Source organism: Euprymna scolopes, chromosome 13 (genome assembly GCF_053919585.1).
Source record: "Euprymna scolopes isolate OS-2025 chromosome 13, ASM5391958v1, whole genome shotgun sequence".
In the NCBI taxonomy this organism is placed as follows: domain Eukaryota; kingdom Metazoa; phylum Mollusca; class Cephalopoda; order Sepiida; family Sepiolidae; genus Euprymna; species Euprymna scolopes.
The window spans coordinates 7280031-7302530 of NC_136494.1; the positions used below are offsets into that span (position 1 = coordinate 7280031).

General features: G+C 33.8%; 1 protein-coding gene across 4 annotated transcripts in view; it reads right to left on the reverse strand.

The window, feature by feature from the left end:
- The window catches only part of LOC145291932 (epidermal growth factor receptor-like), a 351994-nt gene that overhangs the window by 87013 nt on the left and 242481 nt on the right, over window positions 1-22500 (reverse strand). The gene's annotated exons all lie outside the window — the stretch shown is intronic.

Consider the following 22500-nt stretch of genomic DNA (forward strand, 5'->3'; position numbering starts at 1 on the left):
GTCTTGAACTGTCATCTAGGCTTCAGCCTCTGTCCCATCGACAAAATGTTGCATCTCCCTGCCTGTTCTAAAAGTACTTTAATGGTGAATGCTCTGACAAACTACAAGTACTCGTACCCCCTCGATGTAAATACCCCCCGACAAATCCGACAAGCAGCTAAATTCCACCCCTTCACAGTAGAGATCCCTAGGTGTAAAAAAAAACCCCTTCTACTCTAATAGTTTCTTTCCCAGAACTGCTAGATTTTGGAACTCCCTTCCGGGATTCTGCTTTCCCAACTGTACTGACATGCAGAAGTTCAAGTGTAATGTGAACATGCATCTTGCTACTCATCTCCCTTCATAATGCCCCTGCAACTTATGTCCACGATAGTAGCCCCCTACTTCAAAGTGGCACTGTGCATTGTTTGGGGTGAAAATTGAATAAAAAAAGAAAAAAAAGCTGGAACAAAATTAGAGCGTTTTATGGTGTATTTAATACCTTTCAAATCGGACACACACACATATTTAAAAAAGTAAATGTTTTAACAAAGCAAAGCTAAAAAGAAAAGTTCAACACTATTAAGAGGTGCAAACTATAATATTAAATGAAAGATGAGAAATAAAAGTTATATATATAACTTTATTATATCATATGAACAATAAGGAAAAATAAAGGGGAAAATTTAGCAAAAAAAAAAACTTTTAGACCGTGGCATTCCGAAGCTAAGTGCTTCTCATCAAAAGAAAATGGCCTAAAGAGTTTTTCCTCATTTTCCACTTCCTTATTGTTCTGAGGATATAATAAAGTTATACATAACTTTTATTCCTCATCTTTCATTTAATATATATATATATATATATATATATATATATATATATATAGAGAGAGAGAGAGAGAGAAACGATAAATTTGTCGCCGTAAAGAAAAAATACTACAGCTTTATTTTAAAACTTTTATTGAGAAAATCAATAAAATCTATTCGGGTAACTTGATTATGTAGTAAAGCTGAAATGTATTCAATGTAGCCGCCTTCATCTTCAATCACCAGCTTGGTAGGGATCCGGAACTGGAAGCATGTCTTTTCCACAAGTGCCAGCGGGAGCTCGATGGATGGCGGCGATCAGGCTGGCTTTGTTGTTGTGGGGGGGGTCATGTTGGTGATGTTTTCGACTTATAACCAAACGAAGTAGTCCAGGGGGTTCAGGTTGGGTTGTAGCTCTCTTTCTGAAGGCAAGACTGGGTTCGCTTCGACTTGTGGGCTGGCGCAGAGTGCTGCTGCCACACCCAGGGTCTGCCAGCGGGTACTTGATTGCACCAGGGGATCACCACACCTTTCAGCACATCCAGGTACTCTTTAGTGTTGACTTTTAAGCTGACTTCGAAAATGCGAGATGACATGATGTGGCCCTCACTTGAAACCAAACCAAAGACCAAAACCGTCGCTGGAAACTTCATTGAGCTGTGTCCTCAAACGTTAATCTGTCCGGATTTGCATTTTGATGGTGCTGGCAATGGTCCTGTTGTCATAACTTGGATCGATAGAGAGCATGAGTTGTACAGTAGCTCATCCCCGATCTCGCTTGTTGAACATTGTGTCACTTTCAGACATAATAGAAGGTTTCTATCGCACTTGGGATGTCTACACAACTGGCCAACTGGTAGATCGTTTGCAACAAAAAAAAGAAAACAGATTTTCATCAAACGGAAATGGAATCATGTTGTCTTTTCTAGGGCGATAATTTTATCGTTTCACCCTATATATATATATATATATATATATATATATATAATTGTTTTTTTTTTTAAATATAATTATCCACTAACACGTGTTTCGTCGTCTACGACTCATCAGAGTGGTTGAATCTAGCGAGATTCGACATCGCGTAAAAAGAAGCATAAACCTCTTCTACTGGGCTATCTTGCACGGCTATTGAATATATCGCGTTTTTACGTAGATGTTGATTATTTGTTTTTCTTAGCGATACTTTTGGAATGAATTTAATAATTTATACGAAAGCGCATTTTTACCTAAATGCGAGTTGGGAGTAATTTTCCCTTTTACCAATTTGGTACCCCCAAATAGGGAGCGGCATATGCATTGTTTGCTTTTTTTTTTAATATAGTAATCCACTGACATGTGTTCCGTCATCTACCACTAATCAGAGTGGCTGAATCTAGCGAGATTCGAAATCGGGGCCCCATGATAAGAAGCCTAAACCTTTTTCGGTTAACAGAGCGTTAAATAGAAACGCTGAATCATGTTCATTATAAAATGATGTACTTTCTTGTAATCGGCCATTATTGTTTCGCCTTCCTTTCGTTTGCCCATGAGACGAAGCCTGACTTTGTCAGCAACCATCATTCATAATGGCAAGCGAGACGAAGACAATAACAACATAATTAGCACATCATCAAACACAACGACCTTATTGCATTATCAAAGGCTATTACATTAACGTCGCCATTACAGACGAATGGAATGCTATTCTGGAAGAGAGAGAGAGTGGGGGGGGGGTGAATGGGGAGAGCTAAAAATGAGAGAAGAAAAGAGAAAGAAAAGAGGAAGAGAAAGCGAAAGAGAGTATGCAGAAGATGGTAGAGAGAGGGAAGGGGAGGGATGGAGAGAGAAGAGAGATAGAGAGAGTAAGAAAAAGAGCGAGAAAAGAGAAGAAAGATAAATATAGGCAAAGAGAAAGAGAGATAGAGTTGAGAAAGACAGAGAGAAAAAGAGAGAGAACGAGCAGGAGCGATGGAGGGAGAAGAAAGATAGATACAAAGAAAAAGAGGGAAAGAAGAGAGAAAGAAAAATATAGGAAGAGAGAGAGATAAAGACAGAGAGAGGGGTATAGAGAGAGAAAGGGGAAAGAGGAGGAATGGATAGAGATCAGATAGAGAAAAAAGATTGTTGAGCAATAGAGAGCGAAAGATAAATATATATATTTAGAGAGAGAGAAAGAAGAGAGAGAGAGAGAGAGAGAGAGAGAGAGAGAAGGGTGATGGGAGAGTGGAGAGAAAGAGTGGTACAGTTGAGTTACCGAAGGACCTACTGTGGAATTACGGAAGGAAGTTGTTGCTTTCACAAATGCTATCAATCAACGAAAATACAGGAAGGGCGGATAGAAGCAAGGAAATGGAAATTGAAAAAAAAAAAAAAAAAAAAAAAAAAAAACACAAAAAAACAAAAAAGAAAAACGCAAAAAATAAGGTTCTTCACCGATGAAATTAAAAAAGACAAAAAAATTATTTTTTAAAATGCGTCCAAATCTATCGATGCGAGGCTTTGAAAGCCAATCGATCGATCTATCTCAAATCGGAAAGAACATTTTCGTCCATCAGCCAAGTTCTATAATCGCACTGAATTTTCAGCGATCTATCGTGATTAAGCTTCTACCTAGTCAAGGTTGACAGAACAAGAGCATGCTACCCCCATGCATTAAATAAAGGATCCTGTTCAAAATTCCGTGAAGATTCCAGAGTTCGATAGGAAGATTCCAGAATTCGACTGAAGATTCCCGAGTTCGACAAGACACACCTGAAGAAGTTGGAAGTTAGATCGACCGAAACGTTGTAGAAATAACACTCAAGATGAGAACAGTAGTCCGAAGAATCGAAATAATATGAATAACATGGTTAAATTAAAAAAAAGTCAATAAAATATGCGCCTCTGCAACTTTAAAAGATATGCTGTTCGTCATTCTACTAGCCCATCTCACTAATTACACAGATTGAATGGACGTATCTTACGAATTAGTCCGTTCATGTCACGTCTATAAAAATCGGAAGTTAAAATTCCATTAAAAAATTCGAAATTGAGTGAACTTTTCAAAATGATGGTCAAAGGTCACATAAGATGCAAAACTTCATTGACTACAATATTGGCCAAGTGGTGAGTCTCTATCATGAATGAAACCGACGTTATCGCCAAAAATGGGACTTTTACCTTTGACATAGATGTCCAAATTATATTAGCTCCAATGTAAACCATGACTGGTATTTTGACCAAGTTCAGTAACGATTGGTCAAGTGATATGTCTAGCAAGTCTACACGATTAACGAAATCAAAATTATCGCCAAAAATGTGATTTTTACCTTTTTCCGTAATGGTGATCTCGAATTTTGACCTGGATATTCGAAGATTAAATGAGTTCTAAATTAGACCATGGCTAATATTTTGGCCAAGTTTGGTAACGATTGGTCAAACGATATGAACGCTAGTCCTTACACAAATAAACATAGTGACAAATTCAATCGAGTATATATCCTTTACCTTGACAGAGATCGAAATCTATTTGGACTTAAGGGGCTTCTGTTTAGATCGTCTTTACCAGGAGACTATGGTGAGTCGAACAGCGAGATGTTTGTTCACGTTACATTAAAACTTCTGTGGGCTAGTACAATCAGGGAAGCAGGAAAGAAGGAGGGAATTCCAAAGTCTAACAGTCTGAGGGAAGAAACTTCAGCATTTATAGATCTCAACCGTGAAGGGGTAGAGTTTTGCTGCTTTCCAGGTTAATCGGGAATATGGACGCCGAAGTAGTACAAGTGCTATGAGTTTGTCAGAACACATGCCATGAAAGTACTTGTGAAGTAAGCATAGGGACGCGACATTGCGACGATGGGACAGAAGTCGGAGCTTGTACGATGGTGCGGGACCTATTAGGTATGGAACTCTGTTTTGGACCATATCTAAGAGGGAGGGACTACTGATAGATGTATTCAACTATACTCCATGCATCGGCGAATTGTGATTTTGTAATTACGTAGGATATTTTTTCGTGTGAATGAATTTCCACTTTCTTTGCAGCAGCCTTGGCAATGTCTTCAATGTATTTGTTCCAATTCATATTGACTGTGAATGTTAAGCCGGGGAGTTTGAAGGATGTGCTTTCATGAGGTAGGGTGTTATTTGTTATGACAATCGGTTGATAAGAAGATTTTTTGGAGTTGTTAAAAGAAATGAAATAAATATTGAGTACTTAACATAACAATTCATCAATATTTGGTTTAAGGTTAAAGCTGCTCTATAATTGATCTCGATTGAGAGAATAGGAAACCATAATCACAGGAATTTTGTTTGCTTTCGTTTAATTCATCTGATTATGAATGATAGTCAATTTCAATTGACCTTATCTCCAAAATCCTGTTAACACACCGGTTTCCTTTGAATCACCGAAGTTAAGCGAGGTGACGGTGGTCCAATGCTTAACAACACGGACTGACGACCTGGATGTCCCAAATTTGAATCCAGTTCGTTCCACAAAAATCACTTTCATTTCGGATCTTAGCAACCTTCATGTGGTCCACCCCGTAATCCGTGATGTCTTTTTAGAAAGAATTCTGGCAAGAAAAATATCAGGAAAACCAATGCCAACAGTAGAACCCTCGAATCCACACGAAATGATGATTATGACCAAAGTTAAGTTATATTTATTCTGGCCAGTACTAAAATGGGTGACTATTGGAGAATACCACGTGCTGTGTGTGTTATGAGGTTATTTTTTTTCAGTCATTGTGAAATTTTTCCTGTCATCGGAATCAGGAGAAATCTGGTTGGTGATTGCACAACTCTTGCTTCGCAATTACACGCGTATTCACCCTTAGGGGGTAGCCACTGTCTCTTTAAACTGAAAGGAGACCATGATGTAATGCTATCTCATTGAATGAGGTGCAGTTAGCCATTCGTTCTTTCAAGGATTTAAATTGTAACCTGATTTATTCCAGCACACTTTCCTTCGTCGTGTTCCTTTCGAAAATGTATTGTATACCCGTTCCTTTACATATTGTTACTATTTAGTCTTCATTTATCAAGGCCAAAAGCCAATCAGGGATAAGGGTCAACGAGACGGCATGATTTGCAGCCAAGAGATGGGGAAGACTATTGGAGTACTAATATGGATTAAAAGCTATGAATTAGGTTTAATGATTTGTGGGGACGATTTATGGCGAGTATTTGTTGACATTAGATTTGAAAACGACTATGATGCATTCAACAGGAAAGCAGTCCCTAGGTAATGTTTTCCGCAGGCGGGTAGCCCTTGCAAAGAAACTTTGTCCATGGAAATTCTGCCGGGATTTAGACATTTGAAGAGAGAAAGGAAAGTCTTTATCATTGTGGTAGATAGACGAGTTCTTACTGTGAATGTCTTACAAGAAGGAACGACAGATTAAAAACTCGGTCGAATACCTTCCATAAAAATAACGATATGGTGGAGAGAGACTAGCAACGTTTCTTTTGTAAGAAAGGTGTTGCCTATCTTGATTCCTAATGTCCTTATTTATCCCGGAATGCTTTCCTTTCACTTCTTTTCTTTTCTCTGACACGATTGAATACAATTCAAATAACACACATTGCAAAGACCCAAGGGTCGCGTTCAATTATAAGCATTTGCGAGTGCAAACAACTAAATTATAATTAATTTTATTAATAAAATTTCGCTTTAATTGGATATTAATTGCCGTCAAGATGTTGAATCGCGTAATAAATTGTAATTTCCTAATACCTTTAGTGTTATATATATATATATATATATATATATATATATATATATATATATATATATATATATATATATATATATATATATATCAGGTTGATAAGAAAGTTTTTGCTGTTTTTAATTTTTTAATCCAGATGAACATATCTTGGTTCAAAAAAAAAAAAATTATTGATCGAAATAAGCACCATCAGAACCAGCACACCCCTGCCAATGCAAAGTAAGTGTATTTATGCCAGTAACATAACAAATTTTGCGTTCTGATGGCGATGAAGTCACTGAAAGAGTTTTTTTTTTGTTATATTGCTTTGATTTTTGAAGCATTTCTCATGCAGAAAGTTGTCAAGATGCTTGAAGAAGTGGTAGTCGGTAGGTGAGAGGTCTGGTGAGTATGGTGGATGTGACAGAGTTTCGTAGCCCAATTAGTACAACTGCTCCAGGGTCGGTTTAGTAATGTGCGGTCGGGCATTGTCGAGGAGAAGAATTGGACCTTTTCTGCTGGGTGTTGTTGTCGAAGTTTCTGATACATTTCATCCATTTGTTGACATTATTTCACCGTCGTAAAGGTTTAACGTTTATTCAAAAACGCAGACCACCAAGCACTTAGCATGACCTTCTTTTGGTGCAACTGTGGCTTCGGGAAGTATCGTGGAGCTTTGTCAGCGTCTAACCACTGAGCTGAGCGTCGCCGATTGTCATAAAGAACATACTTTTCATCGCAAATCAAAACTCGGTCGAGAAACGAGTCGTTCTGTTGCGTAAAAGAAGGGAAGACGACACTTCATAATGGCGTTTCTTTTAGTTGTCATTCAATTCGTGAGACAGCAATTTATCAATTATTTTATTTTTCCAATCTGCCTCAAGTGGTTGGAAATCGTTGTATACGTTACGTCAAATTCAGAAGCAAGTTTTCGAACAGTTGTGCGTGGATTAGCTTCGACTAAAGCCCTCAATTGATCGTTGTCAACATTCGATGTCCGACCCTTACATCTCTCATTTTCAAGACTCTCATCGTCGCCAAGAAATTTCTTAAGCCACCATTATGCAGTGCGTTCAGTAGTGTTTCCTGGGCCGAACGCTTCATTGATATCGCGAGCTGTTTCAGCAGCGTTTTAGCCTTGCTTGAATTGAAATAAGAAAATTATGTGAATTTGCTTTTTGTCCATCTTGTATTCAACGTTCAGAATAGAAGACAGAATAGTTTTACAACGATTGTAATTTAAACAATTAGATAAAGCGAAAAACGTTCTTTAAAATGATATATAAAGTAAAGGTATTATACCGAAACTTGTTAGAAAATATATCATTTGAAAACAAAATTAAAAATTCTGTTAAGATCTTTTTGTTATATATATATATATATATATATATATATATATATATATATATATATATATATATATATATATATATATATATAATGCGAGTTAGGAATAATTTTCCCTTTGATACCAATTCCACTGACACGTGTTTCGTCGTCTACAACTTATCGCTAGATTCAGCCAGTCTGATGAGTCGTAGACGACGAAACACGTGGCAGTGGATAATTATATTTTAAAATCAGTATATATATATATATATATATATATATATATATATATATATATGTGTATGTGTGTGTGTGTGTGTGTGTGTTATAAAGAGTAAATCTTTAACCAAGCAAAACGTATCAAGAACTCAACACGATTAAGAGGAGCAAGCAATAATATTAAATGAAAGATGAGGAATAAATTTATCTATAACTTTCTTTCTATTATTAGAACAACTAGTGGGACCTGTGGAAATTCCACAGGAGACTCATTCATACGTAATATATTGATAATGGCATTCTATGTTCAGCGTAAATGGAGACGCCCTGATATTATTGTAGCTTTTTTGTTAAAACTGCAAAAGTATTTATCTAAGCTAGCAGGGAATCCCGGCTTAGCCCGGTCGTAAATTACGCTTAAATATGATATTTTAATTCTTGCAGATTTCGTATATATTGTTATAGAGTGAATGTTCTATCGATTTTTATATATTATAAAGTTGCGAGTTCAAAAATAAAAATATATATCCATATGACTTGGGTGCACCAGTTTGAATCTAAACCGAAACCAAAACTTATGAAAAAGTAAATGCATATATATAACTTCAGTTTCTTCATCTGTAATCAAAACCGAAACCAAAACTTATGAAAAAGTAAATGCATATATATAACTTCAGTTTCTTCATCTGTAATCAAAACCGAAACCAAAACTCATGAAGAATTCTTGATAAAATAATATATATATATATATATATATATATATATATATATATATAGAGAGAGAGAGAGAGAGAGAGAGAGACAGAGATTGCTACAAAAAACTACCGGTACCGATTGCTAATCAGCACAGAATTGTATGATATTAAATGTCAGTGTGTTTCATGCCTATCAACAAAGACGCTCCAAGATGACTTCCACCAAAGCCAGGGACCACGCTACAGCTTTTAATATATAAGTGATGCCATTTAAGAAAGAGAGAGAGAGAGAGAGAGAGAGAGAGAGAGAGAGAGAGAGAGAGACTGAGAGAGAGAGAGAGAGTACTCTTAGGGATTGACTGATAATTGAGTAGCTTACTGCTACAAAAACCGCCGGTACGGATGGCTAATCAGCACATAATTGTATGATATTATTAACACAGGTGTAGTTTTGTTTTACATCTTTTTTCCTGTTTCCTTTGAAACTGTTATTTATGATATCCAAAACTTACAGAACATTTTTTCTCTTTTTTTTTTTGCCACCCACTCATTTCTTTTCTTTTTTTTTTTTTTCTGGCTTCCAATCCCGATTTTTTGTGCTCTGCCCGCATTCTTCGGGCAGGTGCCAGGTTAAGAATGAAACTCTTCGGGTTTTAGTACACCAACTTTTGGGTCAAGGACCTTCATCTACATACCTATCTAAGTACCGATCTCGCTATGCCTACCTGCCTATCTATTTATATATCTACTAGCTGGCATTCATCGGCGTTACCCCGGAAGTAACTATATATATATATATATATATATATATATATATATATATATTTTTATATATATATATATACATACACACACACACACACATACACACGCATATATATATATATATATATATATATATATATATATATATATATATATTCCCCCCCCCCCGTCGATAAGTTGCTCGGAAATCCACACAGATGATTTGTTTGTTTATATATATATATATACTAGCAATCGGTGCCCGGCGTTGCCCAGGTGTTTTGATGTTAATGCTGAGAAAAAAAAAAGGTCAATTTTTTAAAACTTTGACCCCTATTATGACCTCTTAACATTTATTGTTTAGGGATCAAGTAAAGTTAATAAGTTAGATCCATGTCCAAGGAATCTATATCTAAAATATCACGTGTTTACTGTTTAGACCCAAAATTGTAGGAGGAGTTTGGTAGAGTTCTCAAAGGTCAAATCGTTGAATATTGACCACTTAATTGCCAAATTTCTGTCGAAAACCTATCACATTGATTTTCCCAAATCTCAGTACCCTGTATATCAAATTTCGAATCTCTAGGCTTAAAATTGACAGAGTTTTAGCGTAGGGAAATGCACACAGACACACAGACACACACAGACACTTATATATATATATATATATATATATATATATATATATATATATATATATAAACATGTGTGTGGCATCCGTCAGTCGAAACGACTATGGATCAGCAGCGCCGTATTAAGATGTTGTTATAAACATAAACATCATATATATAAGGATAATAGTACGCCATATATATAACAAAAGACCATTATTTACTCAAGTGAAGGGAAAACCCGGGGGAACTTTACCCAAAAATAAATCTATATTTTTTTTGTGTGTAATGATAGTCTTATAAGCGAGTAATTAATAATTCAGCCATCTTGATTCTTAACCAAACAGAAAGTTCAAGTAGGGGGAGTTCCCTTTTTTTTTGATAGCGAGGCCAAATTTCGCGAATTTGGCCTTTTTTTTTAAAGCAGTTTGGCCTTCAAAATTTCTGTTTGGCCTTTTTCTTCACCGATGAAATCTGGAGACGCAACGGGAATTTTCGGCAAAAAATGTTGTTACTATGCATATCTATGTAATGAAATACAATTTGTGGCAAAATTTCAGGAAAAACTAATGGATGGTTATCTCGCAATAGTCCGGACAATTCGCTAAATTATCTCGTCAAAACCTTAAATCTCGAATTTTTGTGCATTTATTTTTTTTTTGGGGGGGGGGGGCTAATTTGGCATAATAGTGTCCATTTAATAGTATTATCTTGAAAAAATAAAAAAATAAGGAAAATTACCAAAAAAAAAACAAACAAGAACAACAAAAGTGTGCCGTATTTTTAAAAGTTTTATTGCGTTGTTTTTATTTGATTTTTTTATTTCATCGGTGAAGAAAATGGCCAAACAGAAATTTTTAAGGCCAAACTGCTTTAAAAAAAGGCCAAATTCGCGAAATTTGGCCTCGCTATAAAAAAAAGGGGAATCCCCCTACTTGAACTTTCTGTTTAATTTCGCTTGTAGCGTTGATTTTTTTCTTTTTTCGCTATAAAAAAATAACTACTTGATGAAATTACGTGATTTTTGTCTGTAGGAAAACTTTATCCCATGACGAGTACGTACAATATATTTTTTTAAAAAATATTTCCATTTTTTAATGTCAATGGAAAACTGCACAAGTACCCAAACCCGAAATGTAAAGACCACGAGTGAACGCGCGTTTTTTTTTTTAGTTTAGTTTCCTAATGTCGGCCGTGATGTCGGAGGTTCGATTGTTAGATTGTAAGTTAGTTTCGTATTTTTGTAATTTGTAAATCGCAAGTTAGGAAAAAATTAAACCCTTCCAAGATGGACAATAAATAAAGCCATAATATTTTATGGTAAAGTTAAGAGCCTACGAACCATAGTTTTTTTAGATGTGATTATTGGATTAACCAATCAGAAATCGTCTGTGGCACACACATCTCTGTTTTTATAGATATATAGATAGATAGATAGATAGATAGAAGATAGATAGATAGATATAGATAGATAGATAGAAGATAGATAGATAGATAGATAGAAGATAGATAGATAGATATAGATAGATAGATATAGATAGATAGATAGATAGAAGATAGATATAAAGCTGAATGTGTGTGTGTGTAGTCACGAATAGGCTCCTATATGGTTGACTATTAAAAAAAACTGATTACATATAATGATAGAAGATGTATCAAGACACAGGAATGGGTATGTTTGATCTGGCAGAACGGTGGTTCATTAAAATTGTGGGGTCTGCGTTCGCCTGGTCCACGAAGTATGGAAATAAAAAAAAAAAAAAAAAAAAAAAAAAAAAAACGTTTACAAGTGTTTTTTGATATAGATGTACATAAGAATACTTTGATAAGTATGTTTTAACTTAAATAGGGATGGTATAATAAAATTGTGGGGTCTGCGTTCGCGCCTCGCCTCCATAGAATGGAAATAGACACAAACTTTAATAAAGACTTTTCATATCTATCTGCGTAAGTATACTTTGATAATTATGTTTCAGTTTGAAGAAATATGGTATAATAAAATTATGGGGTGTTCGTTCGTGCCTGACCTCCATAGAATGTAAATATGTCACAAAGTTTAACAAGGTTTTTTAATATAGATCCACAGAATATTGTGATAAGTGTTTCAGTGTGAACAGGTATGGTATAATAAATTATGGCGTTTATCTATTTTATTTTTACTTTCATCATATTTTGCTTTGGTTTTGATACACCCAAATTCGAAGCTATCTTTTACAACCCTTCCTTTTCATAACCTATCATACTTTCATAAATCAGAGTCCATTTTCTGTAGGTTGTTTTTGAAACCAGTCAAGGACGGGTACTTTTGCTAGTATATATATATATATATATATATATATATATATATATATATATATATATATATATATATATATATATATATATATATATATATATATATATATATATATATATATATATATATATATATATTTCCGAGCAAACAGTTAATAAAACATGTTAAAAAACACGTTGAAATGAGTTAAAAACATATTTAATCTGAAAAGGAAACACTAGATAAGTGGATAGTCCTTAATCCGCGGAGTTTCGAAGAAATACTTTCCTTCTCATCAGTGGGTAGGAATTAGCAAAATGCGGGATCGGATTTTGCATGCAAAAGTATTTGATGAAACAACAAGTAAGTCAAAGATCTTACTTGGTAGCAAAAGAGTGAAGCAGAGGGAATATGGTGAAGAAAAAGGTGATTACACGTGAATGGATAATCTGGTGGAAGATAACTAATCCAGTGACTGCAAAATCCAAATATATAACTTCAAGAAAATTAATTGAATTCACATTTGCACAATTAAAATCCAAGGAAATCTCGTAATTGGAAGATGGCCCAAAATAATCCAAAGGCAGAAATTAATTTTCTTTTTTTTTTTCTTCCCTGATCTTTCTTATTTATATTTATGCCCCGGCAGTAGAGTGAAAAGCATATCTTATTTTTCTTTTATTAATATTATTGGAATTTTTTCCTTTTTTTCCTTGTACTCATTTTTGTGAATTATTCCATGGATTTCTGCCTTTGGATTATTTTGGACCATCTTCCAATTACAAGATTATTGTCTTTCGGCTTGTGCAGTAATAAAACTTCTCAAATGCACTTGTGATGTTCGGCTGTATAAGGCGTCAACTTTAGTCAGAATCGCCGGTCCCTTCTTTCATTTGGTTATTTCGATTATCAATACTTATCGATAACATTCCGATACAAAACCTACCAGGCACATAAATTGCCTTCGCGTGAAATTTCGTAAACATCGGCGCAGCCGTTTCCGAGTCCATAGGGAACGAACTCACACGTATACACAGACACACACACACAAAGTTCCTTTTATATAATAGTAGAGATATACACACAAACTCACACACAAACATACACACACAAACACACACATGCACAAACGCACACACATAAACACACACAAACACATACACAAACACGCACACACAAACAAACTCACACAAGCGCACACGAACACACACATAAACACATACAAACACACACACACACAATCTGTCAAACTACGTAGCTATTTATATACATATTTAATTACGTATTCCTCCATTTTATTAGAGATTGTCAGATCTTTCGCCCAATATATTTCGAGTGATTTCTCCTTCTAACCCACCATTTCTTTAAAAGTACCGAAATATGGAAATGTATAACTAGACTTATCCCAAGACACATTTTCTACGCTTCGCTGCGCATGACTTCTTTATCGAAATTTCTGTTTTTATATGCTAAACCTATACACCGATTACTGGATTAGCATCACTAGACGAAACACTTAAAAAAGATTATAGAATTAATAACTAAAACTTATTACACAATTATAATTAATTAGTTTTAAGCTCATATGAAAAACTCTGTTTACAATTTGATTTTCATCTTTGTAATACCAAACTAGCATGGTAACACGGTGTTGTCCGGGTGTATAGACACCTCCGATAAGTAGCAAAATATCACATTTACACTTTCGAGGTCCATAGATGCCGAAAAGCCTTAGATGCTAATATTTTTTTTATACAGGAGTCACCACTTATCAAGGCCCAGAGACCATTCGAGGATAAGGGTTAATAAGTGTTCAGTAGTTTTTTTTTCATGGGACAATATCGTAGAAACCGTTAATAATGAAAATTTGGTAAATTGGATTACTTAAGGGAATGGCTCATCAAGAATTTGTTTACGTTGGACTTGAAGACGACTAAATTGTAATCAGCTTGAAAGTAGGGAAATGGAAGAGTTCTAAGGCGTGCAGTTCTAGAAAAGAAGCTTTCTTCATGGAATTTATGTTTAGGTTTAGGCACAGATAAAAAGTGGGGGAAATTATTGATATTGGTTTCAGCTAGACGAGTGTTTTTTGTGAAAGTTTGGCGAGGGGGACCATAGACTGGGGCTCAGACGAGCATTTGCCATGAAAATAACAATAAATAGTTCTTTCCCTCAGAGTAGTGTTAGACGTTGAAATTCCTTCAATGCTTCCGGTTTCCTTTACTGTATCCACATGAAGAAGTTTAAATATAATGTGAACAGACATCTCGTTGTTCAACTCCCCCAATGTTCCCTTAAATAGTAGCACCTTATGTTCCAAGTAGCAACGTGCATGGGTTGAAAGAGTAAAGAGAATGTTTAGACGAGTAAAAACAGTGTTTGTAATAACTTTTTTTTAAAAGATTTTCTCGCGTTCTTTCTGTATTCCCTTGTCTTATGAACCCCCCCCCCCCTTCTCTATCACACTTTTTCTATCATCAGCGTTTCCCGCTTTATTTGTCAACTGGACAAAAAAAAAAAAAAAAAAAAAAAAAAAAAAACTGCGTTGAGGTATTACGACATAATAACATTAAAATAGTTCTAAACGTCGATCGGGTGCTACCAGATCAGGCTGTCTCAAGATATTGGCTTCCTGAGACGAGATGCACCTAACATTGATGCTTTTTTTTTGTTTTTCTACTTCGTTTTGCAAAACTTAATTATGTTCTGCAAAACCAAAACCAAAAAACAACAACCCGCCGTTTCCCACTTTTCCCTTTTTCTCATTTCCTCTTTCTCTTTCTATTACCCCCCTCCACTTCCTGACTGGTTTCCTAACTTAAAATCTACCAAACATTAGTACTGTAACCCTTTTCTGTCACCCATTGCAAAACTCATTCATGTTCTGCAGGGCAGAGAACAAAAATGATAAAATCCACTACAAAACAACCAAACCAAACACTACAAACAAGCGATTGTAATACAAAACCTTGAAAAATAAAAACCTTCTACAAAATAACTGAATGCAACATGAATACTATTTCCAAAATAACTGGATTCAGCATTAAATAACTCAAAAAGGGTTGATATGCCGTAAAACAAAGAAACCAAACCAAACCAAGCTTAAATGTCGACCCCCGTCCCAACTACATAAAGATATTAAAAATAGCTCTAAGTGTTGAGGACCGTGCCCCAATTACATAGCATTAAAAACAGCTATAGATGTCGAACCCTTGTCCCAAACACGTAATAACATTAAAAATAGCTCTTAATGTTGACTCCCGCTCCAAATATATAATGAATTATTAAACAGTAAAAATAGCTGGAAATGTCGACCCCCGTCCCAACTAAATAATAACATCCAAAATAGTTTTAAATGTCGATTCCCGCTAGGTGTATTTTAAATAAAAATAACAGCCACAATTAGGTTCCAAGATAGCACGTTTAAAGATAGGAGACCTTTAATTTAACTCAATTTGCGTCAAGGGTTATCTCCCTTGCTTCATACTGACTTGGTCGCACAACTCTTCAATGTTAAAAAAATACGGTAAAACTCGATAACTCGATAAATTCTATTTGTACTTATAAATAGGATGAGTACCCGGCGTTGCCCGGGTGAAGATGAAGTTGGATTTGGACACAGTTGCTAACTGGAAAATAAAAGAACGGAGAAAAACAGGAAAATGTAATCGGGCAGAAAAAGAAGTTTAGTGAAAGCCAGTTTAAGTGAATTTTGTCTACGTGTGTTACAACGGAAACAAAGCGAAACTAATTCAGTTTTAAAAAAAGTACAATTTATTTGAAAAAAATACAATCTACTTTAAAAAAGTACAATTTATTTTAAAAAAGTACAACTTATTTTAAAAAAGTATAATTTATTTTAAAAAGTACAATTTATTTTAAAAAAGTACATTTTACTTAAAAAAAGTACAACTTATTTTAAAAAAGTATAATTTATTTAAAAAAAGTACAATTTATTTTTAAAAAGTATAATTTATCTTAAAAAAGTACAATTTATTTTAAAAAAGCACAATTTATTTTAAAAAGGTACAATTTATTTTAAAAAATACAATTTATCTTAAAAAAGTACAATTTATTTTAAAAAGTACAATTTATTTTAAAAAGTACAATTTATTTTTAAAAAGTACAATTTATTTTTAAAAAGTACAATCTATTTTAAAAAAGTACAATTTATTTTAAAAAGTACAATTTATTTTTAAAAAGTACAATTTATTTTAAGCAAAATAACCGTTATAAAACTGATTAGTTAAAAGTTAAAAAATCGCATTACGTAACCCTCGACATAAAAAAAAATGTTAAAATTCTTTTAACCCTGTTTAAATGTTAAAACTTTCTTTTAAAACCGCTGAGAAAAAAATCAAAATAAGGAAATTGTTATTTAAAATCACAAAAAACTGTTAAAAATAAACACCATTACGTGTACTTGAGCGTGAAAACTAAAGCTTACGAGGCAACCTCCTAATCCACTGCCTACGACACTGAGAGCAAAATAACGCTGGAAATTCTTTTATTTAAAACAATTCTAAAAATAATGCTTGAAGCGCATGATTTTCCCGACTCTCCCTTGGTTTAAACGTTTATTTCTATACAAAATAATTGGCCGTTTTTTTTTCTAATTCTCACATTTGATTCGACCGAGACATTGCTCTTTCGAATGGTATCAGTCTCGACCCGGTTTGACGCGTCTGAGAAAAGTTTTTACAAGACATACAAACATACACACATTTTGCCTTTTATATATATAGAAGATTATTTTTCTACTGGATAATTTTTCGTAATTTTCGGGATTTATACTAATTTCGACATGACACGTGAGTACGTAATAATGTTTCCACCTGAAATGCGTTGGTTTAAAAGATAACACAAAATCAACGCAAAATTTAGAAAAGAAAAAACAAAACAAAAAGAAAAAAAAACAAAGAAAATGAAAGGAAGAAAAAAATGGAAGAAACATATAGAAAGAATAAAAAAGGAAGAAAACATAATCAAAGAAGACAAAAAAGAAAAAGAAAAAGAAAAAAAGAGGAAAACCTAAACAAAAAGGAAATGTGACAAAAAACAAGGAGAAGGAACGTCAAAGAAGAAATAGAGGATGAAGAATCCGATTAAGTAAGTAAGTAAGTAAGTAAGTAAGTAAGTAAGTAAGAAGAAAAAGAAGAAGAGAAAAAAGTAGTAGTAGTAATAGTAGTAGTAGTAGTAGTAGATGGGGAGGAGGAGGAGGAGGAGGAGGAAAAACGATGTTAGAAAAGATGAAAAAGGAAATATCAAAGTCAGTAACAAAAAAAAAAAAACGAAGAAGAGAATGAAAGAAAAAAACGAAAAAAAAACGATGAAGCAGGAAGAGATGATGAAAAAGGAGGACAAGAAGAATAGAAAGAAGACAAAAAAGAAAAAAAAACGAAGGAGAAAGGGAAAAAGAAAAAAAAAAGAAGGCGATGAAGTAGAAGAAGAGAAATAAGGAGGAAGGATGGGGAGAAGACTAACAAGAAAGCAGATAAGAAAAGAGAAGAAAACGAAAAAGAAAAGAAAAGAAAAGAAAAGAGCAAGAATAACAAATCTAAAAAGAAGACAAAAATCATAGAAGAGAAAGAAACGAGTGACAACACACATACACATATACGCATACACACTCATACACATGCACATACACACATACACACTCATACACATTCACATATACACATACACACCCATACAAACGTACATATACACATACACACGCAGATATACACATACACACTCATACACACGCACATATACACGTACACACTCATACACACGCACATATTCATCTACACATTCATACACATGCACATATTCACATACACACTCATACACACGCACATATACACATACACATTCATACACACGCACATATACACATACACACTCATACACATGCACATACACACATACGCACTCATACACATGTACATATACACATATACACTCATGCACACGTACATATACACTCATACACACCCATACACATGCACATATGCACATACACACTCATACACATGCACACATATTTTGTAGCTTCCTTCAGTCTTGTCAGACTATCGAAACCCACTGTAAGGGTGCCTGCGGGTGAAATGTTTATGGCAAAAGTTGCGCAATTACCAACCACGCCTGTTTTAATGCCAGTGGCAAATGAAGATTCAGAACGACTGGAAACAATGCCGAGATAAGCGGAGAGCACTCACAGCGCCTAGAATTCACAAATGGTCACCCATCTGGTACTAAACATCCTCAACGTTGCTTAACTTCGGTGATCTGATGAGAACCTGTGTGTCAACCTGATAATGCCGTATAAAACACACATGTACACCCACATACATACATACATACATACATACATACATACATACATACACACATACATACATACATACATACATACATACATACATACACACATACATACATACATACATACATACACACATACATACATACCCACATACATACATACATACATACATACACACAGGCACACAGGCACACACACACACACACGCACACAAAACACAGACGTATACAGGCATACACAAACAGAAATAAGTTGAAAAGAAAAAATAACCGAAAAGAAGAAAAAAAAATGGAAGCACGAATGAGATGCAAATGGCGAACACAAAAAAGTACACCATGTTGAAGATTTAATGAAAAAAAAAAAAAAAAAAATCCGAAGAAAATAAAACGTAAAAAGAAAACACATTTTGGCTGAAAGTGTTTTCTTCTTGTAAGGATTTGACAGTTGGATGCGTTTTTATCTCACACCTGGGACAACAATGAAGATTTTAAGTCAATGTTCATCTTCTCACGACGACTTGTCACACAATGCCTCTCGTTTTTTTTTTCTCGTTTATATAATTCTACAGCAACTAAACTCACGTTTTATCAATCTTTGTGTCAAGTGCTCTTTTGCTCCTCCCCTAGCATATAATTATTTTCACAGACAACGCCGTAGCGCACACAAACCATGAAAGCCATAGATGGGAAGCCGTAAACATCTGAACTTAGGATTCTTAGCCAGAGTCACTTGCATGCGAAGCTAGTACTCTACCAATTAAGCCAGCAGGTAATATACAAGAAAGAAAGTCCATTAAGTAACACAAATTCTGAAAGCCGCATATATATATATATATATATATATATATATATATATATATATATATATATATATATATATATATATATATATAAGTCTTATTTGTAATATTCCGAATTTTATTGGGTTTATATAATTACGTAATCGTTCATATACCAATAAATTTTAAGCCAAAAAGAGATGACTTAACAATGAAATACACTATTTGTTGCTATCCATCCATTCTTTGAAGTCTTGGTTTTTGTTAAAACAATATATATATATATATATATATATATATATATATAAATATATATATATACATATATATATATATATATATATATATATATATAAATTGGTCTGTGTTAAACAAATAATAAACATAGTATTTCCGATCGATTTTAATATTTTAATATTTCATCCGGATCAATATTTTTATTGTTGATTAGTAAAAAAAAAAAAATGAAGAAGACAGGAATTTACTCTTACGGTAATATCTATTCCTTAGCTACTTATAACAATGAGGAAAATTTATTAAGACAATGTTTTAAGAATTCACGTTGAACAAGAAAAAGAGGGAAAGAAAGAAAGTTTAATTTGTTCTTTTTGCTTTCTTTCTTTCTTTCTTTCTTTCGTTCACCCATATTTGACCAAAGATATATATATATATATATATATATATATATATATATATATATATATATATATATATATATAGAGAGAGAGAGAGAGAGAGAGAGAGGGATAGATAGATGGATGGATAGGTGAAGATCGAGAGCGAGGGATAGCTAACTAAATAGATAGATAGATAGTGAATGAGACAGAGAGAATCAGAAAAACCGAAAGTAAGTGAGAGAGAAGGGGAAAAGATTGAACGAAAGACAAATATATATATGGAGAGAAAGAGAGAGAGAAAGAGAGAGTGAGTGAAAGAGAGAGATAGTGAATGCGATAGATAGACATATAAAAAGGGAAAACTGAGAGTGAATGAAAGAGAGAGAGAGAGAGAGAGAGAGAGAGAGAGAAATGGATATATATATATATATATATATATATATATATATATATATATTTAAAAGAGTGTAGCCATCAACAATTGTGGGGGTTTCAGCCTTTTATCATATTTTTATTTTAAAATATTTTTACAACGCGTTTCAAGCTTTGTTTAGCTCTCTTCAGATATTTTCGTAAAAAGTTTTTTTTTTTTAAATGAGAGTTTGAAATGTTATTTTTTACATCTGCTGATGCTAAATGTGTTTGTCAGAGTTATGTGGTCTCAGACATTCTGTTCCCAACAGTAAGTGTTGGTAGTGTCCAGTCAGAGTTAAGTTCAAAGAGGGGACTTTTGGTTCATTTGGTGAAGTTTTTTTTATTTTTTTTCATGAATTTCGCTTTTGATATATAGCACACACTCACACACACTCACACACACATACACATACATACATGTACATATGCATATACACACGCATACGCACGCAGATATATACACATATACACACGCACATCCACAGAAATATATGTAGGAGCATACATATATACATACCCACCTACACACTCACATACGTACACACACACACACACACACACACACACATCCACCCACTAACATATTACACACCTATTGTTTAAAATTTTTTTGTCTTTCCCAATCAAAACACACATACATACATGTACTTAATCATTCAAACATAAGTACACGCACACACACACATAAGATGGAGAATAGGTAAGAGGTGATATATACACGCACACACACGCACACACAATCACACACATACATATACATGCAAACACACACATATATATACATACATGTATGCACATGTATGTGGGTGGGTAAATGTTTTCGTGTGTGTATGTGTGTATATGAATGTATGCGTATGTGTGAGCCCCTGCATATGTCTCTATATATATGTGCGTGTGTGTATGTATATGTGTGTGCCTGCATACGTATGCGTATGTATGTGAGTGTGTATGTGCATACATGCATGTATATATGTATGTGTGTGTACATGTATATGTATGTGTGTGATTGTATGTGCGCGTGTGTGTGTATATATATCACCTCCTACCTATTCTCAATCTTATTTGTGGGTGTTTGAATGATTAAGTAAATGTATGCTTGTGTGTTTTGATTGGGAAAGACAAAAACAAAAATTTAAACAATATGTGTGTAATATGTTAGTGGGTGGATGTGTTTGTGTACGTGTGTGAGTGTGTAGGTGGGTATGTATATATGTATGTTCCTACATATATTTCTGTGTATATGCGTGTGTATATGTGTATATACCTGCCTGCGTATGCGTGTGTATTTGTATATGTACATGTATGTATGTGTATGTGCGACTGTGTGTGAGTGTGTGCTATACATCAAAAACGAAAGTCATAAAAAAACATAAAAACCTTCACCAAATGGACTAAAAGCCCCCTCTTTGAACTTAACTCTGACTGGACACTACTAACACGTACCGTTGGGGACAGAATGTCTGAGACCACATCACTCTGAAAAAACACATTTAGTATCAGCAGATGTAAAAATAACATTTCAAACTCTCATTAAAAAAAAACAAAACTTTTTACGAAAATATATAAAAAAGAGAGCGAAACAAAGCTTAAAACGCGTTATAAAAATATTTAAAAATAAAAATATGATAGAAGGCTGAAAAACCCACAATTGTTGATGGTTACACTCTTATATATATATATATATATATATATATATATATATATATATATATATATATATATATATGTGTGTGTGTGTGTGTGTGTGTGTGTGTGTGAGAGAGAGAAAGAGAGAGTGTGAGATATATGAATAGGAGCAAACTAAAAAGACCGCAGACACGAACAACAATTGAGATATGTAGACAACAACTAAAAAAAAGATGCAGACAAAAAAGTATATATATATATATATATATATATATATATATATATATATATATATATATATATATATATATATATATATATAACAAAATTAGAAAATGTCGGTTAAAACAAAACAAAAAACAGAACAAAAAGAAAAACAAAAAAAAAAAAAACAAAAAAAAAAAAGAAATGCCTTTCGCCTG